At 39.4% G+C, this 26,731-nt stretch overlaps 1 protein-coding gene across 4 annotated transcripts in view; it reads left to right on the forward strand.

The window, feature by feature from the left end:
• Positions 1–8,122: 8,122 nt before the first annotated feature.
• ARMH4 (armadillo like helical domain containing 4) overlaps positions 8,123–26,731 on the forward strand; it is a 100,285-nt gene continuing 81,676 nt past the window's right edge. For 3 of the 4 annotated variants that reach the window (XM_072428068.1, XM_072428071.1, XM_072428070.1), the window contains exon 1: positions 8,123–8,276. The gene's annotated coding sequence lies outside the window, so the exon portion shown is untranslated. Of the gene's footprint in view, positions 8,277–25,521; positions 25,619–26,731 lie in introns of those variants that run through there. The other variant, XM_072428069.1, reaches the window with a different exon arrangement.

Below are 26,731 nucleotides of genomic sequence, written 5' to 3' on the forward strand. Positions count from 1 at the left end.
GAGTTGTTAGCATTGGATGGCTGGCTGTAGAATCTTTCAAATCAGAAGCTTTTTGACAGAAGGATAGCAAAAAAATCAGTGCCCCCCCCCAGTAAAATCCTCATAAACCTAAAATTTGCCACACCCATAACCCAAAATCATACCCCCTGAAAGCAAAACTTGTTTTTTTAGAGGTTTATAACAGTTAATGCTGTTATACAAGTTTCCTAGAACTAGTACAAAATATAAAGCAAACTAATATGTATCAAACCATCAAACACTAAAGAAAGCCTCAGTGTCAGTTTGTAAAACAGCCACAAGATGGCAGCAGATTACTGAATCACAATTGTCTTTTTCTTTTAAACCTAAAGGAGACCTCATTAGAGATATAGAAGAGGCCATTGCTGACCTTTCTTTGTAAAATACGGTATAATAGTTGTATGTTTGTTTATGTAATTACATAAGGCTTTAATAATTGCAGACTTTGAACAGATATGCAAAAATGTCCCATTCTCTTGGCAAGATACTGAAGTCAGAGGAATAGCATGGCTGCTGAGCAGTAATCATTCTTATAGAGATCTGCCAATGCAGCCTCCCAGTACAGCCCATTGTCAGCTATTACTTCGATTGCAACCTTAACTGGTAACATGTAAACCCAGGCAGCCCTGTTTATATGGGCTCATAAGCTTCTTGTTATTTTTGTTTCAAGCATCATGAAACCACTGTATGTTATGATTTTACACTGAAATTCCTTAGAATACATTTTGCCCACAAAATAATGAAACTATTTTAAATGTTTATTAATGTATATATTGTGGCATTGTGAATAGGTTTTCAGTGAACTATATTTTCTCTTTACAAATATATTATCAGATTTCATGTTTTATTTGCTCAGCACCCCAAAACCTGGGGTCAGGGTGTCACAGGAGGGCATAGACTGATGAAAGTGTATCCTCTCCAGCCTTGGAGAGCTTTAATAAATCAGGCCCAGTGGGTACAGATGGATGGGCAGTGTGCCAAGAGTTAAATTAATTTCTGTATGCATATTTGTATATAGCTATGTATGAATGAATGATGATACTTTTATCATCACATTTCATGTTTCATTTACTCAACACCCCCCCAAAAATCTGGGGCTAGGATGTCACAAGAGAGGACAGACAGCAATTACAGTACTGCTCTACAGTACCTTCTTGGTAGAAATGTCTAATGTATTAGGACTGTGATTTGTTAGAGATAATTAATAATAAATTACTTATTTATAAATAAAAAAGGAAAAAAACTTGGCTGTTTTGTGTAGAGATGAATAAGGAGAGGGAAAAAAAATCAACCTATTATGCAAATATCATGCAGTTTTCCCTGGTATAAAAAGGTCCGTCAAACATTGCTGTTATGTGTACAAAGACCCTGATTTATTAAAGCTCTCCAAGACTGGAAAGGATATACTTTCATCAGTGAAGCTGGGTGATCCAGCCAACCTGGAATAGATCTGGTCTAGCACTGAGAACATTTACTAACAGATAGCAAATTACTATGATAAGAAATTGGTTGATTCCAGGTTTGCTGGATCACCCAGCTTCCCTGATGAAGGTGTATCCTCTTCAGTCTTGGAGAACTTTAATAAATCAGGCCCATTGAGTCTGATGTTCTCAATTTCAAAGTTTAAAGTCAATGCTATTTGTATTTTAATTACTTTGCAGATAATGGCGCTGACATGATTATATTAGCATCTCCAAAGCCCTCTTACCACTGGAAAAAGCAGGGCCATGACACATTGGGCCTGATTTAATAAAGCTCTCCAAGGCTTGAGAACATACACTTTCATCAGTGAACCTGGGTGATCCAGCAAGCCTGGAATGGATTATTATTATTATAATACAGTATTTATATAGTGCTAACATATTATGCGGCGCTTTACAAAACCCATAGTCACTAACTGTCACTTAAAGGGGCTCACAATCTAACGTCCCTATAATAGTCATAAGTCTTTAATACAGCTTAAGGTCAATTTAATGTGGGGAAGCCAATTAACCTATTTGCATGCTTTTAGAATGCAGGAGAAAACCAGAGTACCTGGAGGAAACCCATACAAACACAGGGACAAGCTGCAAACTCCATGCAGATAGTGTCCTGTCCAAGATTCGAACCTGGGACCTAACACTGCAAGGGCCATACTGCTAACCTCTGCCCAGGTTTGCTGGATCACCCAGGTTCTCTCATGATAGTCTATCTTCTAAAGCCTTGGAGAGCCTTAATAAATCAGGCTCAAGGAACCGCCAGAAAACACTGGAAAAAGTAAAAAAACTGAATTAGTAACTTCTCTCTTTATATCTCTATCTAGCATTAGAAAAAAGAATTTCCTGGAGTTCAGCAGCAGAGTTCCCCCAGTTCCCGGAGGATTATCACACTTATGTAAGTGAATGGCTGGGTGAGAAGCTGAGCTGGTGTGAAAGGCGCGAATGCCAAACAAGCAGTCATGTATATAATCAGATTCTCCAGCCCTCCTCCGCCACCAGACATCAGCACAGCACTTCTTTAGATTTTCTTATTCTCCATAACAATGAGATTCTTCATTTTATTCTTCAAGAACACAACTTAAAATAAATAGTTTTACTGCAGTTAATTTTAGTTTATGTGTTTTCCTTACTAGATTATGAAAAAATATTCAGGAATAATTCAATTTGATAATTGTAAATCACAATTAGACAACAAAATTTCCTTTTTAGGAATGGAATCCTAAAAGCTGTAACATTGCAACCAATTGCCATATTAACCTAAAATACATAACTTTGTCACATGCACATTTTTTTAGATAAAGTCTAAAATTTTTAATGATTAAAGTCTTTTTTTAATCAGGAATAAAAAACACGTTGGGGTCATCCTATAATAGAATCAGGTCCTTAAATAAGCTCTGGATAGTATATGGGGCATCGACCGTCTGCACCTCCTCTCCTATCGATTAAAGGTATCGGGTTTGCTGGTTTGCTCAAAAATAAATGGGTAAAAAGCATGTAGCCCCCTCTCTTTTAGAAAAACCAGTCCCGTGCCCCCCCACCAACAGTGGGAAGAGGGCTTGTGGGGGTTGTGGGTGGGGGCATATTTAAAACACTGGATGCCCCTTTATTAGGGGGCCATCTGGTGGCAGCCCACAAAATTAAACCAAACTGAAAACTACTAATTTATGCCTCCTGGTCATTGTACACAGCTGCCTGAGAGAGTGGGACAGCTCCCAGAAACTGGTACTGTTCTGGCTAAATGGGGCAGTGAGGAGCTATAGTAAGGAGAGCAGTAAGTAGCAGATTGATGAATAACAGCATGGGCCTTCTGTACACATTTCTTATTTTCACCCAAGACATCTTGGGCATGAATGACGTGTGTGCGTAGCTTTAAATCTGTGGTCCCCAACAAAACTCCCACCCATATATACTGTATATATAAGCTTCATGCAGAAGGTAAAACAGGTATACCTTCTTCTTGTAAGATATTACTTGGACCATTTTAGGGGTGGGGATTTTAGTTTCTTGAACTTCATAGCTTCACATCATAACTGTGCTTGTAACTTCAATGTATATATCTTTAAATAATACTGTAAGATATGTTTGTGAAAAGGAAACAAATCCTCTAAATATATATATATTTTTAATTTAAATAGCTGCGGTCATATGACACATGAGGTTTTACAATACAGTGTGCTGGCCAAGGGCTTTTGGCTGAGTACCAGCAGCAACGCGTTCTCCCGGCAATGTCATGCATGCCAGGCATGAGAGATCAAAATTACAATAATTATAGGCATGTGGTATCAATTATCACACAGCTTCATAGTGCTCTGGCAGCACCTGGCAATGCCCTAAGAAACTCAATGGGCATAATAAAGCAATGTGACAGCTGGAAGAAATACAGAGACAGTAAGATTGGCAGAATCAATAGGTGATTTTTAGCTGTGTGTAAATTATATGGACTTGCCTAAAATACTACAATGAAAATTAGACCATCATCACAATCATTCCAACTTTCTTTAAAGGGACTCTATTGCTAAAAAAGAACATGCACGTCAAAAAAAATGTTTGATAAATAAAAGTTCAAATATCTCCACTCAGGTCAACCAGACCATCATATATTATTTGTACTGGTGCAAATATGAAAATGCCCCCCTGCCCAGTTCATTCCCCGTCTGCTTCACATACACTTCAAAGAAGAGAGACCATTGTCAGACCATTTTTTAAACACTCCAAATATAAAATTACATTTCATTTACAGTGCACATTCAACTGAAAATGTATGTACACCCATGACAATGGTTTTTCAGCATTTAAATAAATAAACATTGGATGTTCATGGAATCAGTGCTTACAAATTTAGGTAAATAAAAATACATTGATAATTGGTGCACACGTCTACACCTGAACTTGTTCCTGCTCACATGGTAATGACCTGACTGGTCTCTTGACCATGGCTTGTTCTTGCTCACATTGTTGACCTGACTGGTCTCCTGACCATGGCTTGTTCCTGCCCATATATTGATGACCTGGCTTTTCTCCTGACCATGGTTTGTTCCAGCTCACATTGATGGTCTGACTGGTCTCCTGACCATGGCTTGTTCCTGCTCATGTGTTGATGACCTTGCTGGTCTCTTGACCATGGCTTGTTCTTGCTCATGTGTTGATGACCTGACTCATCTCTTGTGCATGGCTTGTTCCTGAACTCATGTTGATGACCTAGCTCATCTCTTGACCACTTCTTTCCTGACCATGGTTTGTTCCTGCTCACATTGATGGCCTGACTGGTCTCCTGATTATGGCTTGTTCCTGCTCATGTATTAATGATCTGGCTTCTCTAATGACCATTGTTTGTTCCTGCTCACATATTGACGATCTGAGAGATTTCCTGACCACTTGTTCCTGCTTACCTGTTACTGACCTGGCTGGTCTCCTGATTATGGTTTGTTTTTGCTCACATGTTGATGACCTGGCTCATCTCTTGACCACGGTTGGTTGGTGCTTACATAAAGATGACCTGGCTGATCTCCTGATCATGGCTTGTTCCTGCTCACCCATTGCTGACTTGTCTTTCCCACTCAACTGTGTCTGTTCAGCCATCTGTAACGTTCATCTGTGGCCCGCTGCTAATACCCATTAAAAAAGTTAACAGATCTTGGGTGGCCTTTGGCTTTGCAGAATCACTTTCTGGTCAAGACTCTCATTCTTTACCAACCTTGGTTCAACTTGAATCTTCTGCTTGGATCTGTTGGTACCTATGCCACTCCGCCCCCTCATTTCCTTTTCTCCACATATGTGAACAAGAGATGCTGAGGGAGTGCACCTCCACATTTTGGTCTGCATCCTGGTTTGTCATAATTAAATTCTTTGGTGAGTTTGCTTTTGTGCCTCAAATCGTTATCTTCTTGATCCAATTTATTCCCTTACAATCTCATCAAGCACACTTTGATAAAATCCAAAATTCATATTTAACTCCACTACAAGCTGCCCAGGACCTCAAGCAGCAAAGCAACCCCACACCATACCATTTCCCATGCTTCATAGTCGATTTGAGGGTTCTAAAATATCATCTTTAGTTTGCATCAAATTTGTCAACTGGACAAATGTCTTTGATCATCATCCAACAGCACATTGTACCAAAAATCCTAGTCTTTATCTAAATGTTCCATGGCAAACTGTAGTCCTCTCTGATTTCCATGGAATACATCCCACACAGTTATAATTGATGCTATTTCTAATTGAAGTCACACACACTTTGACTCCAACTGTTTCAATATTTATTTGAAGATTCAGCAACATAATTTGGAGTTCTTGAAGAGTTTTAGCATCAGTCAGCTCTTGGCCTGAACTTTCTGGGTCAGACAACCCTGGACTATTTAGCAGTCAATTGAAATCTGTACCAGTTGTAGAATATGAGCAATAGGAACATCAGATTTTAAATAAGACCGATTCTTCCACCATGCTACCCAAGGCGGTTCTCATTATTGGCACCAAATCTGGTACACCTGATTCTAATTTCAAATAACTAAAGTGTTATTTTTTCCACATGACAAATCTGCAAACGCTAAACAATTTACATGGGATGTACTTACTTTTTCACATAACTGCATGCTATTTTCTTGTAAAACCTCCCTTGTACAGACTTCCAAAATACCTCACACCGCTGCTGGGTGGCATCATCTTGGATGGGATGTCTGCAGCCTCAAATATGTCATTTCTTACTGGAAATGGTCAATGTGGTGAACGTAATTGGACTTTTGTATGCAACAAACACTCATTTCTGAATGGGAGATTTTCAGGCAGTGCAATTTGCATGCTTGAAAAGTTTATTTTTTTACCATCTCTAGCATGAAATTACACCTCTGGAGCTGATTAAATCACATCCAAGATGGTTACACCCAACAGCAGTATCAAGGATTTACCATTCCCCTTCTCTGGCAGGTTCAAAAAGTTTATGAAGGAGTGAGATATGAGGAGCATAGGAGCTTCGCCAGCACAGAATAATTAGACCCTCTTAGAAGAGGAAAGTGCTATGACCAGCAGGAAGGGGTGACTATGCTAAGGAATTGACTGGTTAATTTGTCTAGCAAAGGCACATTGCGAATATTATTAAGAAATAGGATTTATATAGCGCCAACATATTACGCAGCGCTGTACATTAAATAGGGGTTGCAAATGACAGACAGAATAGCCGAATAGGACGGGGAAGACCATTCCAGAGAGTTGGGGCAGCTCTAAAGAGCCGCGCGTGTGATGAGGTTATGAGTGAGGAAGTCATTAGTAGGTCATTGGAGGAGCAAAGAGAGCGGCTGGGGGAGTATTTTTTTATCAGGTCAGAAAGATAAATGGGACAATAACTGTGGAGGGATTTGAAGGCAAAGCACAGGAGCTTGAATTTGATTCTAAGGTGAAATGGAAGCCAGTGTAGAGAACTACAAAGAGATGCAGCAGAAGAGGAGCGGTGGGAAGGATGGATGAGTCTGGCTGCAGCATTCATAATAGATTGTAGAGGAGAGAGTCGGGTTAGTGGAATACCAGAGAGGAGGAGGTTACAGTAGTCCAGACGAGAGATGATAAGAGCATGTACAAGGAGTTTGGTGGTCTCTGGGGACAGATAGGGGCAGATAAAAAAAAGAAAAAGAAGACAACTCTATCACTTCTCGACCTATTAACCTCCCTAGCGGTAACCCCGAGTGTGACTCGGGGTAGATAAAAGTTCCTGAAAGTGGTAACTTCGAGTCACACTCGGTGTAGGCAAACCTATGGGAAGGTTAGTAAATACGGTGCCTACCTGATCTACCGGTGTCCCGCGTCGTCCATCGCCACGATCCCCATCTTCTTCCTGCGGCGCCTTCTGTACATGATGAGTCATCGGGGGAGTTCCCGGTGACGTTGGTGCGTGTGTACATTGCCGGCGGGGCGGGAAATTCAAAATCCATTTGTATTGCATTCAATACAAAATAACTGTATTGAATGCAATACATTGGATTTATATGTGTAAAAGCAGTACATTGTATTTCATGAACATTTATTTTACAGTATAATATTATATTATATTAGTATAATATTTATTTATATATATGTATTTTAATTTATTATTTTTTAATTTTTTATAAATGTTTTAATTTATGATTTTGTCTTTCAAACTTGATTATACTTTTATATATACTATTATATATATATACTACTATACTATACTATATATATAATACTATTATATTATACTGTAAAATAAATTTTCATGAAAAACAATGTACCGCTTTTAGACATATAAAACGGTAAAGAAATGAACCACTAGGGAGGTTACCTATTTGGTGACAGGTTCTCTTAGCTTTATACATTGAGCAGCTATGGATCTCAATAGGGAAAAATCTCCACCTAGCCCAGCTTTAATATATACACTGGCACAGGGTAGTAAATGCCCCCTCTGCCCCCAGCTCTACACACACCTATAGCCAATCAGCCCTGCACCCCTTTGTGCCTGGCTAATGATGTAAAAATATTGAGGATATCAGAAGTTGGAGGTCATCCCTCCAACACCCCTTCAGCCCATGCTGGCTGTACATCTGCAGGCTGGGATGAATGGTCTAGGAGAGAGGGGAGGGCTGCGCATGCGCGTTGCCAGGCGGGGTTGCATGGGCAGTCTGTAGAGCGCAGCTGGGATCGCAGATTGATGCGTTACCTGTACGTCTCCGGAGAATAACCCCGAGCCTACACACCTAGGAGAGCTATACCAGCGGCATGGGGAGCACAGGGCACCACTGACACCAATGGCACAGAGCCTGATCACAAGCCTGCCTGGTAAGAATCCTCATGCTGCCTCCTCTACTATTGTTTGTTTTCACTGCATTGCCAATGACACCAGACCGAGCAGCCCTAATATATCTGGATGGCTGCAATGTGCATCAGCTTCACTATCATTGCAGCTTGGTATTCTACAATGCAACGGGCAGCAAATCAGATGTCAGCTTTTACTGTTACACTTGCCAGGATAATGAGAGCATTGTGCTGATTGGTTGGTTGCAGTTTGATGTGTATGAGATCTAGTTAGTAGTTTGTTTCAGGGGGTTCCTTTGGTGTCCTGGCTGAGGACTGGTCATTGAACTTTTGCAGAAGTCCAGTGCATGCATGTTTAAGTGTTACTGAGTGGGCCTGATTTATGAAATCTCTCTGGGGAGGATAGACTTTTGTCAGTGGGTGACCCACCAAACCTGAAATGGATCTGCTCCAAGATTTAAAACACTTGCTATAAGATAGCAAATGACTAAGAAATCAATACCAGGTTTGCTGGATCACCCAGGTTCACTGATGAAATTGTATCCTCTCCAGCATTGGAGAACCTAAATAAATCAGGCCCATTGTCCTAAGCCAGAATGTAATAGGGTCATTGAATTAACATATACTAGAGTGCTAATATATGCATGCATGTCATTTATATATATATATCATTTCAGAAAACTAATCTGGTCTGTCATACAGCACAATGCACATTCCACAATGTAAAGAATGTTATGCAGTGTGTTGGATCTGGAAAAACTTGTCTTATTTGTACCTCTTGCTGGATTTACTGGTTTCCTTACAGGTCACTACACTCCTATTCACAAACCTTCCTCCAGTCATAATGAGCTCATATCGAACTCATCTTTGTACACCTTCATAGATTCCTCTAATTTGACCTTTGCACATTGTTAAAGTTTTCCTATCCAGTTTTGGCTGAGGTGACTGATTGTCATTTAATAATTATTTTTACAATATCGCAGACAACAAATAAAATACAATTGTCTAGAACAGCCTTTGGTAACCTTTGAGGAAGACCTGAAAAAAATTCAAAGAACCTTTACTAAAGCCAGTTTATTAGGGGGACAGTAGTAAAAAAAGCCTTTATAATTGGTGGCCAGAAAGATTTCCCCTACTAGAGTACAACCGTTATAGACAACTAAAACATCAGCAGTGTCAGCATCATCAAATAGGAGGTCAATCAGCCATAGTTTGAGGAACCCCTAGCAAGCACTGGGGGTTCCAGGGTCCTACAGAACACTGGTGGAGAATGGCTGGTGGCAATAAAAAGGGAAATGAGTGGAGTACTATATGAACCTGTTCTATGGTCATGCTTGGTAAAATAACAGGTTCTCTTTATTGTTGGGACCCTTTGATGGGATTGCTTACACTTTCTCTGCTGCAATCCTGAGGTCCTAGGTAAGTAGGTTCAGAGACAATGTCAAAGGGGGACTGGATTGCTTGTTTTCCTTACCATGCAATAGTAAGAGTGCCTAACTAATAAACATGATCTCTGGGCAAACAGCTAAATAAAAGTTGAAGACTTTCTACCAAAGGATCAGTGTTTCTGTTCATCCATACATGAGATTTAAACTGTTCTGTCTGGCACGGAGCTGCAGGGTGTACATTTTACAGCACGGAACTGTTCACTGCTACCTCCACTCCTTCTCTATGGACTGATTTATTAAACCCCTCCAAGGCTGGAGAGGATACACTTTCATCAGTAAACCTGGGTGATCCAGCAAACCTGGAATGGATTTCCTAAAAGTAATTTGCTATTTGTAAGCAAATGTTTTTAATCCTGGACCAGATCTTTTCCAGGGTTGCTGGATCACCCAGCTTTACTAATAAAAGTGTATCTTCTCCAGCTTTGGAGAGCTTTAATAAATCAGGTCCTTTGTAAAATCTCCCCTGAGGAAGCAGTTCAGGGGTGTGATGAGGTGGTAACAGCTCTGCAACCTTACTGCCAGTCCGAACATAGCCTAGTTGTTATAATCCAAAGCACTCACTGCTGCCCCCATTCATTCTCTGTGGGGCTGCCATGGGTACAAGCTGCAGTTCCCTGGCATGAGCAGTAACCGCACCACAACCTTGTCGCCAGTATGAACATAACCTTATAAATAGGACCCCAATCTTCAAATTTGACACAGACTGTCCGCTTTTGAATGACAGCTCAGCCACCCAGAGTTTCGTCATGGAACAAGATAGGAGCTATGTACCTAGAAGAACTGGGCACCAGTGCTAGAACAGTGCAGCAGGGAAATGACCTGAAGATAAGTAATCCCTCTTTGAGTGTCTTACAGTAAATTGAAGTTACGGGATCATTTAATATAGACGACGTTTAAAAAAATATTAACTAAAATTATTCTTATTGCTCCTGTTTCACTTTTAAACTCTGACTGCAGAAATGACAGATGGAAGCTGCTGGGTTATCTGTGGTTCTTTAGATTATTTTCCATATATCAGCTCTCTAAGTAAACTTTGTTGTTGGCTCCCAGGGTTTTGCCATATTGTGCACAGAATATTAGCCCATCATGGCAGAATTATGTGCCAAAGTTTACTCTGCAGCTCTGTGACAGCCACTGTACCCCATGTCGCACCATTGACATCAATGCCTAGTTTTCTTCTAAGTTTCAGAGTTTTGGGCCATTTTCAGTGGCCAGGTGGTGAGAATATAACTCTTACACAGCTGCTTCATTCTGCCATGGAATTGTGCCAGGACATTTTACATGTAGGCAGTGCCAGGGTGCCACCTACACATCTAACAGTTATGCTTAGTTTGATCAGGGGAAAGGGGGTACCTGCACTTTAAATTCAAATTATCTATACCCTTAAGGTTTTGCTGATAAAATCACCAGTTTTGTCTTTGCCCCACATATAGGAAAAAGAGAGGGAGTGACAATAATAATGTACAGTGCTGCGTAATATGTTGGCGCTATATAAATACTGTCTAATAATAATAATATAAAAATTAATGCTGACTGATAATCATTTGTATGAAAAGTTGCAATGATGTGTATGAAAAGTTTGCAGCCCCAATAAGGTTTGGACCATTCAAATTTTAGGCTCATAGATAAAGTAATTTCACCAGGACTTTGATTTGCAAGGGAACACAACACATCATCCGCTTTGAAAAAGTATAAAAACTGCATCTGATATTGAGAGTGTAAATCTTTGAAGGTTTCTACCCAAAAGTGGCATTCCTCATTATTGGCGGAAGAGTCATCTCTTGATTTCTGACACACTTTCGGTACTCCAGCCAAATTTTCCTTGACATGATTTCTAAGTTCTGGGTGTTTCTATCCAGCTTTGCTTGTTTTATGCTAAAATCTATAAATAAATCCATCTTTTAGAGTGGTGGCCCCTCGTAATGACCAGAGCAGGTGTGCAAACCTGGGAACTCAACCCAGAGATTTCACCAACAATGTTCCCAAGACATATAGCAGATCGCATTACAGCAGTCTTTCTAAACTTTTTTATCATGGGGGAACTTTTAGGATTTAGGACACCCCTGTTATTATTACTATATCCACAGCTCACAGTACATTAGTCTGGTGGTCAATGGGAAAAATCTAACCAAAAAAATCATTGGTGTCATGTAAACTGACCTGAGTGGCACATATTGCTCATTGCTCAAGGAACCCCTTGTAACCTCTAGAGCAGGGGTCCCTAACCTCTAACCCTGCCGTTTGACAGGTAGGCTGGGGCTCTGGCCGGTGCACCCCCCAGTGGGGTCTGGAGAAGGACCATGTCTCCTGTATGGATTGCAGGCTCAGGGCAGTTGGCGGGTTGTGTCTCTAGACCAGGCATGGGCAAACTACGGCCCACGGGCCATATACGGCCTGTTAGGCTTTTTTATCCAGCTCGTTGAACTTTCTCTGTACTTCAGTGTCTCCACATGTCCCCTGTAGAAATCCCCTGCACAAATCCTGGGCTCGGGAAAGGGCGCTGAACAACCAGTCCACTTTTAATCGCAGGCTCAGATCTGCGATGGGAGACTGGGCGGGGTGATGTCATCATGACGTCACGTTCAGTGACACCCGGCGCTCTATTCATCTGACTCTGGCTCGGCCCCTCTGCCAAATTTTAGAACCCATTGTGGCCCTTGAATCAAAAAGTTTGCACACTCTAGACACAAAGTCCCAAATGGTGAGGGAGTGGGCAGGTTCTGGCATCATGACGTCTGGGGGAAGTTTTTTCCCCTTTGAGTGATACATGGCTCTCCGCTCATGGGCGGTCCGGAGTCCGTGCATTTAGTGGCCAGGGAGCCCAAAAAGGTTGGGGACCACTGCTCTAGAGGAACCCTAGCTGAGAAACACTGATCTACAATTTAAGGTTTACCATCCCTTTAAATTATGAGAACTAAGAATGGGAAAAATTACAATGATTCTTCCGGTAGTCACATGCAAAATGCAAAAAAATCTGTTCTCTTTCTAGAACACCTGTTCAGCAGGCAGAAATGACTGAAAGGATAAAAACCTTAGGCTGTCAGTTTACAAGGAAGCACTGACAGCACCGAAGCATGAGTCACAAAGTGTTTCCCTGATATTGACAGGTTGAGTATTGATCGAGCCCACCGGTATGCTGCTTACTCCACAGACAGGCGACAGATGCACAGGAGAAGTTTGCAGCTAATAACCTACTTGACGCCTGGCACAGCCCTATGTCAAATAAAACTATGTTCTCTGTGCACAAGGCTTACCGTGTGTAGTATAAACTTGTATAACACTGATTTGAATAGCAGCCAAATGATTTAACTCACTCGCTGTCACTGCTGTCACTGCTGCCTTGCTGAAATGAAATAATATTTGTATACCAGTTCAGAATTTGTTATATGCTGCATTTACATTTGCTTTCGATTGCATTGCTAATGCAAAAGAGTTTTAAATGAAGACAGTCCAACACGTTTCAGGGATACCATACCCTCTTCATCAGGGCTCCAGGCTGGCTGGTGAGATTTTGCCTAAGTTTTAGCACCAAGTGGGTAGGGTACAGCTCCTGATTTTTATTAAAAAAAAAACCTTATTATTACACAGTATTTATATAGCGCCAACATATTACGCAGCGCTGTACAAAGTTCTTAGTCATGTCACTAACTGTAACCATAGTCATATGTCAAATATTACAGTCTAAGGTCAACTTTGAGGGAGAAGGCAATTAATCTAACCGCATGTTTTTGGAATGTGGGAGGAAAGCGGAGTACCTGGAGAAAAAGGCCAAAGTGCTAACCACTGAACTGTGCTGTCTTTATTGTCGTGGCATCTTTTTTTTCAGGAAATTTTAGATTTAGCTCAAGTGCCCCCTTTTGAAGCTTTTTTTGCTAAAATAATGCCTAATGGGTCATTTCACTCTACGTAGCAAAGAAACTTTCTAAATTGAGATTCCGCCACAAAACCAAATCATGTCTTGATCCAGTTGATCCCTCTTGACATTGTCAGGCTTATATCACTGTCTGTAGGGAGATCACATGCATTTACTATTCTAGTAACCAGTGCCACCAACCAGGGATATGAACACCGAAAACAATAGAAATTTATCTTTGCAACCTCGCCTGGATCTGGCAGGGTCTAATTTTGCTATTGGCATCCCTAGAAGGAAAATTTGTTTCACTTCCTGTCCCAATAGTCCAATAGCTAGTATCACTTTGCAAGAAGAATATAAACACAAGAATACAAAAGTAAAAACAGACACACATTTTACTTTGTCCAAAACACAGAATCCTACTACTGTATCTATTCTTACTTGTGTCTTGACCTACTTTGTGTATGTATTCCACACCCTTTAAGTAATCCAGTGTGAAATTGCGATTGTGTAGGAACGTCCTGTAATAAAGACCGGTTACTGTTGCTCTCTTTTCTTGTACAGGCTGACTGGTCTTGTATCCGCCCCTTCTGTAGTTTTCCGCAGGCAGCCTATAGGGGGTTGGCCTGCTGAGTCCCTCCCATAGCTCCGCTGTATGCATAGTGTATGTGCAGCAGATGTATGAAGTCACTGCTACTTTTACAAGGTAATGGCTTCATCTGTACAGGATTTGGTGCAGACAAAAAGTGGATTTATATCCAATATTATTAATATTAATAAACAGAATTAATATAGCGCCAACATATTACACAGCGCTGTACAATAAATAGGAGTTGCAAATGACTGACAGATAAATGACCCTGTAGGGGGACATCAGGACAAGAAACAAGAGTTGTCACTACAACAGGAAGTCACAGCCAGGTTCTAACCTTTTATCTTTTTACTGACAACAATAGCTTAGTCGCAGTCTGTGTCTTCAGTGTAGAATTTGGATTTTTCCCAATGAGAAGACAGAATGTAATAAAAACCAGACGGAACTTTCCACACTTTAATATCCTCAACTTTGTAATAAAGACGTACACTGTAAAGTAAACTTTTGTGCAGGCCAAGTAATCTCTTAATATGTTTGTTGGGTAGTAGAATGAAATGAGAACACCAGACAGATCCCACACAAACAGGAGAAGAATATTCAAAAAATCCTCATTAGAATCCAATACATGTCAATTGTTTTGTAATATCCGCTTTCTTTTATAAGTGAATCCCTAAATTTGTTTACGTCAAACCACAAATAGTCCCACCAAAATGTGGAGGCTGACATTTCTGTTCTTTCTTGTTGCCTGAATTTATCTGTAGTCACTTGTACAGCAGGGCTTAGATATGAAGGAGGGGGGAGAAGCAGCACAGGGAGCCAGTCAGTTGTCCTGCAGTTTAAGGAACATTCTGATGGGTCTAGGGAGTGATGGAGAGATGATTGTTGTGCTCCTTCCTCATGGGTATGAAGAGGCCCATTGTGCAGGGTAACCTTGTACCTGCCCCCTTCCTCTAGTTTTCTGCAGGTAGCTAGTAGTCAGGGCGCCTGCTGGGTCCTTCCTACAGCTCTGCTTTGGCTATGTACAGACACATTGATTCCACCACTTCTTTTACAAAGTAATATCTGGGTTTATAAAGGTATTGTGCACACCAAGTGAATTTGTATCCGCTACAAGTTTTAAGGAATATATGAAAAATAAAGCTTTTGTTCAGCCTTTATGTCATTTTATTAGTATTTTTTATTGTTTGAAATTTTTATTTTGATATAAATAATTCTTGTTGATTTTGCTACGAAGGTTCCAGGAATTCCTGTTATAAGACCACAACGCTCTGTCCCCATCTCCTAATTGCTCTCCTGTCGCCCTGTCACATAAACTTCTGATGGAGAAGCGACTGTTTTAACATACAGCATTGCACAGAAATAGGCTAGGACACTATCTGCATGGAGTTTGTAGGCTCTCCCCATGTTTGTGTGGGTTTCCCCTGGGTCCCCTGGTTTTCTCCCACAATCCAAAAACATGCAGTTAGGTGAATTAGCTTCCCCCCAACATTGACCTTAAACTATAAAAAAGACATATGACATTAGATAGTGAGCTCCTTTGAGGGACAGTTAGTGATATAACTGTGGACTTTGTACAGCGCTGCGTGATATGTTGGCGCTATATAAATACTGTGTAATAATAATAATGGGCCACTGTTGTCACCATCAGGAAACTGGCTCTGACACTGGCAGTATGGCAAGCATGCATAGAGGAAATGTGCAAAGCTGCCGAAGGAGATCCTTAGCACTGAAATGCAGCAAAGGATAAAAAAACATTTTATATTTTTGCAATGTATTTTAGAAGAAGAATAATGTTCAAGTAGGATTTTCATCTCTTTTAGGAAAGTCTGCAGAGCTATATATTTAAATGGTGCATTTAGCAGGTGGGATATTATAGTTGTGTGTTGCTCGTTGGGTTATTTTGGGTATATCAGGTGTATTTTCCTGCCCTGGCACAGATAAAAAAAACACTGTGTACTAGATACTGGCACACTTTCTTTTGTTGCTCATAGGTTCTATTAGCTGCCTAGTAGAGATGAGTGCCCAGGGATTTTGTATTGTATCATACCCAGGTACGCCAACTCCCCATGTTGCATTTTCCGTAACATAAATAAAAACAGACGTCAGATATCTCCTCCCATCTCAGCAGTTTTTGTCCTTCCTATATCTGCAGATCTGATGTGCACAATTCTCAGGAACTAGAAATACATAAAAATAAAACCTTTGACAAGCTGATCGTTTTCCATTGCCGTCATTTGATGCTCTGACTCCTTAGTGCCCTGTGGCACCTAGATCAGATTGTGCTTGCTTGCTTTAAATGTTTCAGTTATTTGTAATTGTCTTGTGTGAATATCTAGCATTCATATATATCAGGATTTCCCAACTAGGGTTCCTCCAGAGGTTGCAGGGGTTCCTTGATCAATCTGTGCCTTTCAGGCTTATATAGGCGATTTTTCCCAATGGCCAGCAATGTAAGGACTTTTTCTCATTGACCACCACCTTAAAATACTGTGAGCTGCGGATATAGTAAATATAGAAGGAAATCCCTGAGGACCTGGAAGATCTTTCAAGGGTTCCTTTGTATTACAAAGTTGAGAAACATTGACATATATTGATTTATTGCTTCTTATTGGGGTTGCACTGTGACATCCCCTGGTCCTCCCTTTTCCATAGAATAGACTTCTAAGTTCCATGTACAGCACTCGTTCATTTTACTGTCCCCAGAAATGATCACTCCCGGTGACAATTATTCATCATCTGCTGCAGGCTTTGGAATCCTACGCTCATTTGTCTAGACTATGCTTTGTTTTGCCCCATGTCATGCCACGTAATTTGAATGCATGCAGATTGGGCCATTTCTCAGCATTGTTATGCCAGGGTGACATCATCAAGAGAAGTGTTCCAGTCCTCAGATATAATATCATAAAGATGTCACTTTATAATTGACGGAGCTGCTTCCTCTACGGGAGAGTCAGGAGGTATAATGAATGCCATCCTGAAATTAATGTCTTTGTCCTTGTGGGCAATGTTTTACAAAGTGACATATTATCTGTACCAGCTGGGAAATAGGGAAATGTAGTGCCACTTGACTTGGCGATACAATTCAAAGTCTTTGGCAGATCTAATCAGGGAAATGTGATTTGCCTCTTTTGGATTAACCTTTGCGGTTCTGGTTACTCCATCAGCATACTAAATAGGAAATTAATGTAAGTGAGCGGTGCAGTAGGAAAGACGTGGACACAGTGAGCTTTGGTTATGTGGCCAATTGTAATCCTGCTTTTATGGTTTTGATTGGCTAACAAGAATTTAAGATTTTCTATATGTTTGATTGATCTGTGACCAATAACTTTAAATCATGTATTGTTGTAACCCACCTATTTTGTGTTCTGTCTCTATTTAAAGTGTATAATATGGCAGTAGCCATTATGGAGGCAAATGGGCAGTTGTTTGGTTCAATGTATGAACAGATCAGTATGATTTCAATCACCCTCTAGCTTATTATATCTCTTCTGGCTGACCTACTGACCTAATTATTAGCCCCATACAGACTACTGTTGCTAAAATGACCCTCACGGTTGTTTCCAATGAAAGATAAACTGTTCACAGTGCTGTTCTGTTCTGTGGAGCAAGCAGCACCCCATTGTGCTCTCCTCCATAGAAATTCACAATGGTCCCTCATCAATCCCCTATGACGGGTAGATGAACGACATTGAGGACTGCTGTACCCATGTCAGATTTTCGCCCATGTCAAGCATGACTGTTCACCTTGATGACTGTTATCTGAACGTAATTAAGACTTCTTTACATCTGCGGTGTTAAATCTACAAGCCATTCCCTATGCTAATCCTTGTATAACAAGGATATGGGAGAAGGGGTATGAGTCACTCCTGAGTGTGTTTGTTGAAACAGTAACATTGAATACATTATAAGGAGCTTAGAGATCTCCCTGCTGGCTGGAAGGTGAATATAAAATATTGCCATTTTTTGTTCTATATGTACCAAAATTTAAATAAAAAATATTTTTTTGAAAACGTGAAACATAAATAAATAAAACATATACAAATTAGTTATACATTCACATCAAGCACGCCATTGTTACAGGAATACAGTTATATTAGTGCAGTAACTCATACCAGCCAATCAGAATCATTTTATAAAAGCCGTACCAGTAAATGATAGATTTTGTTAGGGTACTAACTCATAGCAATTAATTACAATTTATGTTTGAAACCAAAGCAGTATCAAGAAGGTTTCTGATTGGTTGATATGGTTATTACACCTTTCCGTTATCCTTTGGACATTTTTATTGAATAAGAAGTGCCGGCAGTATAAATCGCATTTAAGTACCAAGTCTTGCAAACAATTAACTTTACTGTTCAAATTTAGCAACCATTCCAGATGAAGTAATGAATTCTATCTCAGCATTTATGTATTCATTGATATAGCTATTTATACCTTTTGGCTGTACGCCTACAAGAATGTGCACACACAGACGGTCCTCCCACACGGCCATTCTGCCTCAGCTGCTTACTGGTAACATTGCCAGCAGAACATATATAACCTCAATCAAATTCTTATTCTTAACTTTGGTAACTTATAGTAACCAATCAGAAGCAAGGGTTGAAGTTAGAGCACTAGAAATGGATTCTGATTGTTTCTGGTAGTTACAGCAAGTAATATATATATATTAATCACATGATTGTCGCTTTATTTATTGAAAGGTGATGATTGCTAAATTGATCAATTGGTGATCAGACACTTTCTTGTGCACCAAAAAGCATTTGCAGGGAGTTCTCTGGGAGAGGGACAAGATTTTCATACTGACACATAAAATATCTAATTGTAGTAGGTTTTAGGAGCTTGAGTTTAATAAAGTTGTGAGGTGGTACAGAACACCGGAGCTGATTCACAGGATCCAAAGTCCTACAAAATATTTGCTCTGCAACATTTGGGTACAGCAGTGGATCATCCATGTTTTTATTCTGGAGCCAGCAGATCCACCCCCCCATGCAGCTGTAGTTAGATAAATGAAGGTAAATGAAATCATGTATATAGAGAACCTAATGTCTAGCATACATGGTACACACACTCGTATCTATGAAATATGGTTCACTTGGAAATAATTTCCAGATTCACTAGAATATAAGATTTACTTAGACCCCTATATTGCGAGTCCACCTCTCAGTTATAGGGCTGATGGGTTAAAACCCCATTGACTGATTTTCTCTACATTTAATTTGTATATGGCAATAGACCTATTTGTTGTGTTATTGTGTTCATGGTATCCCCCACTCTACCCTTGTCTTCCCTATAATTGTTTAACCCTTTATAACACAATTGGTGCCTTATACTGTTATTCCTATAGTCACCCGTGGTTTGCATTTTAATTTTATTATACATTTCTTGTTTGTTCTTTGATTTTACTTGCTTAGATTTGTAACCCTTAACAATGTTTAAATAAAGAATGTTTTTTTTTTGCAGCTTTGATACTGGAGAAATCTATTGGCCACATTGGGCATTAGTGGTGCCTTGGTAACTACCCCACTAGCCATTTTCCAGCTGTTTGTCACTTTGATGAATGGAACTTCTGATTGCCATATAAGAAGTATTAAATTACCTTTATTCTATACTGTAGAATCCCAATCAACAGGTAACAATATCTGTTCTCCTTTACATAAATATGACATGATAAAAATAGTGATCAGGTTTGAGTGAAGGACAAAAAAGTACAACAAAAAGAGAACATCATTACTTTGACAAACAGGCCCCTTTAGGAAGCTTTTTGAATGGTAGATAAAGGGAAGACTTGATTTTTAAAGGTGCCACATTTACCTCAATTGTCTGGAATAAAGGCTTTTGAATATGTTTGAAAGAAACCTTGACTGCTGGACATTTTTTTATAATAATTTTTTTTATATAATATGGTTGCACAATTTATCCTTAACAAGACATTTTAGACCTTTTGTTAATGTGGCCTATTCATGAAAAATCTGCTTGGATTGAAGATGTTATTTTTTTAATGCATATATGTGCATCTCTTCCCCAAAGTCCCATAATCTATTTTCGTGGTTGGCATTTGCTCCACACTTCCCAGGTTTGGCCATCACTCTGCCAAGATGTATAGTCTTAGGATGGTTTATTCTGCATTTGTTTAGGCAGAAATAATATAGTGGTGTACACAGCATAATAAATGTATATTTATTGCTTGGTATAAAGTTTTTCGACAGATATGCTGAGTTTATAATAGAAATACCTAAATATCTAAACCCTATCCAGAGCACCCCTAGCTTTCAAATGAAACCCATTTAACAAGGTGAATAGTGACAATCCACAGCATCCAAATGCCTTGTGCTCAAGGTTATGTTGTGTGACCGCAGTGAGATGTGCACTTTGAGAGCCGTATGTTGTTTTAACAGTTTAATACATTGTAATGGTTCATTATTCGCTTGAAATGGTCTGCCAAATACGCTGATCTTGTAAATAGGCAGCTGAAATAGTAACGAGTCCGCCCAGTTAAAAAAAGGAGCACAAGTTTTTTTTTCATAATTTAATAGTTGCTTCATAATTTAAAAAGTTACTTTATATGTATTTATATGTACTTTATATCTACTCCCCTACTTCTTTTAATCCAATCCTCACCAAGAGCTTGGGGCGAGAAGACTTGTATAAGATCCCAGTTGCCCCTGCCTACCATGTACAGAGGCAAATAAAGTGCTAAGGCTGCAAAGTAAAGATAATTATAGGCTACTACCAAGGTGAGCATGTTGATTTGTTCTTTATGTATGAGGCTTCAGTGTAAAGTAATCCTATAAAAACCTAAGCAATTTATACAATTGAAAAATTGTAATGAGGTGTTGTTGACTATACAAGGAATATCATATTTTTTTAAATAGCCCCAGAAGGGCTTAAGGAAAGGGAAACATAATAAGGTCCCAGGGACATTCCCCTCGACAGGAGGATTTCCACAAACTTCCTGTTACATCTCAGTATAGGAAGTGGAAAAAAGTCATTCACAGACAGAAAAAAAACTAACCCATAAAAAAGGAAAAAAAAAGCAGTGTTGGCTATGCATCCAGAAAAATGCAATTCCTGCGCATCAAAACAAAAACCTAGATAGACATTTCGTAGTTGGAAATCGGCCAGATGGTGGGATATCAATCAAAAAAAATTTCTCTACATTTCCTTTAATATTACAGAGGTAGGTAAACATGTTTCCTGTAAATTCTTTATTATTTGCTTCCTTTTTGTGTATACTGAACCACAACATACCATGCCAAAATGAAGATGTGTGCATGCATGGGTACCAAATCATCCCTACATCGCCAGTGAAGTTGTCCAAGGACTCCAAACCCCTGAAAAAGACCAATTACAGCATCAGTGTGTCAAGGTTACATGTAAATGGTCACCATAACATTGGAGCTGGGGGTATTCAGTTACAATATTGTGAAAATATGCTGAGCATATTAACGCTTTATTGCAAAATCCTGGCAGTAGAGTTTACACCTGTTTCAGCTTTTAAAAGGTACACCATGTTTGTAGGTCTGCAGGTCACTTTCGTCTATAGATAGCTACTTCCACGCACGGCTAGAATTATAAACCTTTTTCTGCTTCACTGCCAAGTGACTTTAATATAGATCTCAAAGCTTTTTCCAACAAAAACTTGGCGAAGACGGCTCCTAAATAAGATGAATAAAGTCAAACTTTAGGATGTAGATCTGTATTTCACATATTCTTTTCCAGCCACAAGCACAGTCCGTTAATCATTAAAATTTGTTAAAGTTATAAAGGAATCAGCAGATATCTAGGCATTTATTAGCAGTGACATCATAACTCCCGGAATATTTAATTTAAAGTCATGGGGCAGGGAGGAAGTAACTGTGAAGGGAAGAGGCTGATCTGTGGGTGGTGACAGGGGAGTTCTCTTCTCCCCTGTCACTGCCCACCACTGCTACAAGCTTCCCTTTTTCTCATATGGGAGGATTTGAGTTAAAGTTTATATAGTGATGTAAATGTCTAAAAATACCTAAGTTTTGTAAATGACCTCCTTTTGTCCTTACTTGTGGTCCCCCACAATCCCCATCCAATTAATGGGACCCTGTATGACGTTGCTTTGCCCTAAAGAAGCCTACTGGCGAAACGCGTTGTCATTTAGACCATGTTTAATAATGAACTACATATCTCCCATTTACTTCTTTTGAAGGTTTTTTTTGTAAACTTTAATATTTTCTCCACATTTGTCGTGAATGCTGGACGACAATGGATCTATGGTGGTTTATTATATATAGAATCTTTGTAATTTTTTACAACTCTATTGATTTAAAGCCCTGCTTTTTTAGAGACTCATCTTTAATGAGCTTCTTCTTTTCTGAGTTTTGCATATTCCCTTTTATGATAGGTTAGGACAAGTATGGAAGAAGACAAGACATATACATAAAGATACATTTTATATAAAGTAATTATTACTATACTATACTATATTTTTTTTTCCAAGGTACTATACTATACTAACTTTTCAAGGTCCACTGACATTACAGATCTGTTCTATTGTTCTCCCTTGGTGGTAGAAGGTGATTCTTTTAGATAATGATGGCTAAGCACCCTTCAGTGCCACAGTATTCAGAGCCCAGGCTGCATGATGATGCCACCCCAGTGGGCAGGTCGATGACACCATAGTGAAGGTTTCATTAGCCTGACATCATCACGATAACATCATCAGCTTATGTATCCTCTGCAAAGAAATGTAACACACTAGTGTTACACAAAGACATGGCATGGAGCTCCCCGCCATCATGGTGCCATAATGTACTAGGTACAACATACAGATATACTAGGAGTGGGAGCAAATCATTGAGTATATTGCTTTTAGGTCTACTGTGTTCCCATTGCTAAGACAAGACTCTGTGGTAAGAATATGTACAGTATTTTATCTCACCCAGACATGCCCTAAGAACAGTTTTTTTTACCATTTTTTTAATTCTTCTTGCTAAATATTGATCTGATCAGTGTCACAGAGAAGCAGAGTTTTGCTTGTTTTCTTTTCTATCCATGCCTGATGTCATATTATTCTATTTAGAGAGCAATCTAACATTTCATTTTAACCTCTGTGACTAAAGTAATTAGTTTTTATATTTAGTTCATAAAGAGAAAGAAATCCAGTTTGTACAGAGCGACGCGCTTTTATTCTGGTGCACCACCCTGTCTACCATTTCTCTGTGGTAACTGGCATTTCACGGGTTAATTCCCTCCATTGTCTGCATCTGCTGCATTGCAGTCCTCTGTGCAGGACCAGCCATAATGTTATCTGACTGCATTGCCACTTTATGCCAGTCACAAGGGGGTGTTATGAAGCAGTGCATTGTGGGTCACCGCTCATCAGCTGGATGATAGCATCTCCATGGCAACCTTCAGACAATAGCTTGTATGATATACAAGGCCTCCATGCTTGATGTGTTACATCATTCACTTTTTTTCTTGTATCAGGGTTAAAGTGAGACAAAGGGCCTGGAGAAGATACACTTTCAGCAGTGAACCTGGGTGACTCTGCAAACCTGGAAAGGATCTGGTCCATGATTAAAAACATTTGCTAACAAATAGCAAATGACTTTTAAGAAATCTATTCCAGGTTTTCTGGATCACCCAGGTTCCCTGCTCAAAGTGTATCTTCTCCAGTCTTGGAGAGCTTTAATAAATCAGGGCCAAAATCCCCGTCAGTGCTGGAGGTGTGTGGATTTGCCCCGGAACTAGCATCATTTGCAGGGCTGTGCATGTGTTTTACTTTGGGTGCTTCATTGTCACCATGAAAGCTTCAATCACAACTTGATTAAGCTTAAAGAAACATTTTTGGCATTTGTCTTAGGATATGTAAATATCTAAAAATCCCAACGTAAAGCGTAACTAAACCTGAAACTTAAAAAACTGTGCTCCAGCAGGTCCTTTATTGCAAAAGAGACAGGCGATGTCTCCAAATAAATAGTAGCTGTCTGATTTTAATTGCACTCACATGTCTCCACAATCTTCAGCCGCCTTGATTGGCCGGACCATTGGGGTTATTTGCACGCACGTGTTCTCGCTATCTTTACTCAGTCATCCCCCTGGAGTTGGGTCTTCAGCCATCTTGATTAGCCAGACCAGGGTGATGTAACTCAATTTTATTTGTACCCATCTGTTCTTGCCATCTTAACCCAAACAATTTTATTTGTACCCATCTGTTCTTGCCATCTTAACCCAAATAATTATATTTGTACTCATCTGTTCTTGCCATCTTTTCCCAAACTTCTTCCTGGAGTTTGGTCTTCGGCCATAACAGCATGACAAATACAACCATCAAGGTATATACTTTTTTTCCCCACACCATTTTTTTCAAGTATACATTGTAGATTGCAACAATTGGTACAGAAGGTACAATTGTTTGTTTATTGGTGTAACATCAGTAAACTAAAGAGAAATACTTTTATATATCATATAATATATCATATACCATTGGCCTATGGACATAATGTTATATATATATGACTGAGTGATGACAACAGTAATATGTCAATAATATATTATATATAAACCATCCATTATGGACCTCTGTTAATACACAAAACTTTGAATTACTGGCTCTGTACATTTGAAATGATTTTGTGCATGAAATATTTAAGTTTATATGTATGAAGATAGGACTACAAAGCTATGTCTTTTGTAATACTTTTTAACCATGTTTATCATTTCCTTAAACATTAGAACATATACGTGTGTTGCATACCCTTTGAGGAAGCCTATAAGGCGAAATGCGTCGGGTAATGAGACTTTTTTTTTTCGAACACTTGCAACATAACATATTATTAATACAGTACCTAATATAGGTGCTCTATGTATAGTCCAGTAACATCCAACCCATGTCTATGTAATGGGAAACAGATGTAAACAACAGTGGTTTGATGTATACTCCCGTTTGTATTAAGCTTCACTAAATATCACAAGCAGCCAAAAAACCCTCTCTTCTCTTTATTATCCATAGCAAGGTATTGTAACTCAGTTTTAATTGCACTCACCTGTTCTCGCCATCTTCACCCAATTTTCCTCCTGCAGTTGGGTCTTCAGCCATCTTGATTACCCAGACCAAGGTGACATAACTCAATTTCAATTGCACTCACCTGTCCTTGCTATCTTAACCAAACTTTTTCCTGGAGTTGGGTCTTCAGCTATCTTGATTGGCCATAGCAAGGTAATGTAACTCAATTTTAATTGCACTCCCCTGATTTTCTTTCCTGAAGTTGGGTCTTCAACCATCTTGATTAGTAACTTGATTTTAATTGCACTCACCTGTCCTCACATCTTTTCCCAGTCTTCATCCGGGAGTTTGGTCTTGATTGGCCAGACCGGGGTCACATAATTTCCACACAGGAGTTCGTTTAGTCCTGGCAGCTTCAGGGGAAGCTAGGATGCTTGGGGTATTGTGGCATCATACGCTCCATTTATTGGACAAATGAAAATAGTGATCAGGCAGGTAAGTGTGTTTTATTGTAGAAAAAACATCACTTCTGCAATAGAGAACCTGCCAGGCTGCAATTTTTTAAAATAAGGGTTTAGTTCTTTTGTAAACCAACTTTTTGGGTTTCAGATAGAGTGAGGAAGAGTTACTATCTCTCTTAGGTTTTTATTGCTGTTTCTGGTCCCGTTGATGTTGTCACCAAAAGAGAAATTGAGTAGAGATGTCCGACAGGGTCACAGCAATAAAAAAGCATTTTTGTATTTTTACATTATTTCTGTTGAATAGATTTTCCAGTGAATCTGGAACAAACAAACCTGAGGGGTCCAAACCCTTTCCCCTCCCTATCTAAACCAGAAATAAAAACAGATTTTTACTGAAAGATTTTCAGCTGTACAGCTGAGATAAGAAGAATTATGATATTGCCTCTCAATATGTCTGTGTATCTGATGCAAGCTGTCAGCGTGTCTCTGCTGTGCCTGAAGAAAGCCATTTGTAGCTTTTCTGGTGTTCTCCTGAGCTTTTCCGCTCAATCTCATCTGGCAGGGTTTTCATGACATCCAGCTGTGGCAGGTATAGTAACTCCCCTGCCATAGATAAAACTGTTCTGTAGCCACATGGGACGGTGTATCAGTATCGTACAGTAATCTGCAGCCACAGGAAATTCAAATTGCCTTTTATCATCCTGCCTTTGACAAATGCTGCCCAAGGATCTTCATTGCATGAGACACACGAATAAAGGTATCCAGAAACAAAAAAGGGAAGCTGAAGTCTTTATTTTTTATGCAAAAATCAGCTTGATGTAGGTAGTCTTAGGAATGTGTGGTATTATACCGAAATCCTTGTTTTTAGGTATAGTGTGTAATTATCTAGGGGAAGCCCATGTGAAGTCAATAGATACCAGCCTGCCTTAGGTTATCTAAGGTAGCAGGTGATTTGTTCACAAAAGTGAGAGTTACTTTTCTTTACTTGTAATAATATTTGTGATTTTCTAATTCTAACTTGCACCACAGATTCATTATTTGTTTCATTGTAAAAGAAATGTGTAGCAAGGTGGTATGGAGATTGTCATTGCTGAGGTCTCCATTGAAAATACCCTAAACCTTTCATTCTAATCCAGTCATTTCAATG

Source organism: Pyxicephalus adspersus, chromosome 12, assembly GCF_032062135.1.
Source record: "Pyxicephalus adspersus chromosome 12, UCB_Pads_2.0, whole genome shotgun sequence".
Classification (NCBI taxonomy): Eukaryota; Metazoa; Chordata; class Amphibia; order Anura; family Pyxicephalidae; genus Pyxicephalus; species Pyxicephalus adspersus.